Source organism: Penaeus vannamei, chromosome 14 (genome assembly GCF_042767895.1).
Source record: "Penaeus vannamei isolate JL-2024 chromosome 14, ASM4276789v1, whole genome shotgun sequence".
Lineage (NCBI taxonomy): Eukaryota > Metazoa > Arthropoda > Malacostraca > Decapoda > Penaeidae > Penaeus > Penaeus vannamei.
Window position 1 is genome coordinate 9,628,673 of NC_091562.1, and position 2,500 is coordinate 9,631,172.

Consider the following 2,500-nt stretch of genomic DNA (forward strand, 5'->3'; position numbering starts at 1 on the left):
CTCTCCTTTCTCTTTATCTTATCTTTTCCTTTCTCTTACTGTTTCTTTGCTATTATTTTCTCCTCCTTTCTTCCCTATTTTTCTCTTCCTTTCTCTCTCTTCTCATTTACATTTACACTCTTCCTCCCTCTCCTTTCCCCTGCCCATTTCCCCTTACTCCTTCCTCTCTATCCCTCCCACCTCCATCAATTCTCCCCACCCCTCCTCTTATCCTCTCCCATTCCCACTCCCTACGCCCTTCCCACAGTCTTATCCCCTTCCCTTCATCCCTTCCTCTCTCCCCATACCCCTGCCCATCCCTTTTCCCCAACCCATTTACCTATCCCTCTCCCTATCTCCCTTGCTCTTCCTCTCTCTCCTTATCCATCCCCTCTCCTAACTCCCTTTCCCTTCCCTCTCACCCCATCCTCATCCCGTCTTCCCACTTCCCTCTCCCCTTACTTTCCCCCTTCCTCTCTCCCTTTGTCCAACCTCTCTCCCCATACCCCTCTCCTTCCCCTTTCCCCATCCCCCTGTCCCTTCTCTCCCAATCCGACTCTCTCCCCATCCCCCTCCCCTTGTCCAACCTCTCTCCCCATCCCCATTTCCTTCCCCCTCTCTCCATCCCTTATCCACCTCCCCCTCCCCTTGTCCAACCTCTCTCCCCATCCCACTGTCCCTTCCCTACAACTTCTCTCCCCATCCCCCTTCCCCTCTCCCCATCCTCCTGTCCCTTCCCTACCCCCCCATCCCCCTATCCCTCCCCCACTACCCTCCGTCCCTCCACACGGTCAACAAAGGAAGTGTCAAGTCAAGGACCTCCGGAAAGGGCTGAGTCAAGGCGATATGACACTTGACAGATTACTTGTATAACGACAACATTTCCCCCAACCATATTCGCAAAACGATTTGGGAGATGAGATGCAGTGGATGCTGCAGTCTCTCTCTCTCTCTTTATCTTTTCTTTTTTTTCTTTTCTTTTTTCTTCTTCTTTTTCTCTCTTGTTTTCGTCTTCTTCTTCTTCTGTCTTTTTTTCTTTTTTTTCTTTCTCTTTTCTCGTTCTTTCTTTCCTTTTCTTTTTCATCAGCTCTGTCTGTCTGTCTATCTCTCTCTCTCTCTCACACTCCCTCTCTCACTACCCCCCCTCTCTCTCTCTCTCTCTCCCTCTCTCTCTCTTTCTCTCTCTCTCTCTCTCTCTCTCTCTCTCTCTCTCTCTCTCTCTCTCTCTCTCTCTCTCTCTCTCTCTCTCTCTCTGTCTCTCTCTCTCTCTCTTTCACCCCCTCCCTCACTTCTCTCTCTTTCCCAGTCGCTCCCCTGCTCTTTCTTTCTTTCTCCGTCCCTTTTTTTCTTCACTTTTATTTTTTGCTCTCTGTTCCTTTTCGTTCTCTTACTCCTTCCACCCAACACAAGAGAACAAATGATTGAATATCCGCCGAAAAGGAGATCGATCCCAGGCCGTTCAATTGCAAGTTCTAACCACCTGTTCTGCCGTTCGTCACCTCGAAAGGTCCCCCAACGAGCTGTCAAAAGTCACAAATCTTCACCCATTAGGTTCTGTCGAAGAGCTGACACCTAATTTCCGGTCGATCAACACAGGTAAGGTGTTCGACTAATGGGCGGCATATAGTCTGTTATCGGAATGTCTTTGGGCTTTCGGGAAAAGACGAAACTCGATGGATTTTGACTTTCGGAAAGTTTTTTTTTTTTTTCTTAAATGTGATGTAGACAAAACGATGGATTTTGACTTTCGGAAAAAAAATCTTTTTCTTTTTTTCTTAAATGTGATGTAGACAAAACGATGGATTTTGACTTTCGGAAAGTTTTTTTTTCTTTTTCTTTTTTTTCTTAAATGTGATGTAGACAAAACTCGATGGATTTTGACTTTCGGAAAGTTTTTTTTCTTTTTCTTTTTTTCTTAAATGTGATGTAGACGAAACTCGATGGATTTTGACTTTCGGAAAGTTTTTTTTTTTTCTTTTTCTTTTTTCTTAAATGTGATGTAGACAAAACGCGATGGATTTTGACTCGGATTTTTTTTCTTTTTCTTCTTTTCTTAAATGTGATATAGACAAAACGATGGATTTTGACTTTCGGAAAGTTTTCTTTTTCTCTTTCTTTTTTTCTTAAATGTGATGTAGACAAAACTCGATGGATTTTGACTTTCGGAAAGATTTTTTTTTTCTTTTTCTTTTTTTTCTTAAATGTGATGTAGACAAAACTCGATGGATTTTGACTTTCGGAAAGTTTTTTTTCTTTTTCTTTTTTTCTTAAATGTGATGTAGACAAAACTCGATGGATTTTGACTTTCGGAAAGATTTTTTTCTTTTTCTTTTTTTCTTAAATGTGATGTAGACAAAACTCGATGGATTTTGACTTTCGGATTTTTTTTCTTTTTCTTTTTTTCTTAAATGTGATGCAGACAAAACTCGATGGATTTTGACTTTCGGAAAGTTTTCTTTTTCTCTTTCTTTTTTTCTTAAATGTGATTTAGACGAAACGATGGATTTTGACTTTCGTATTT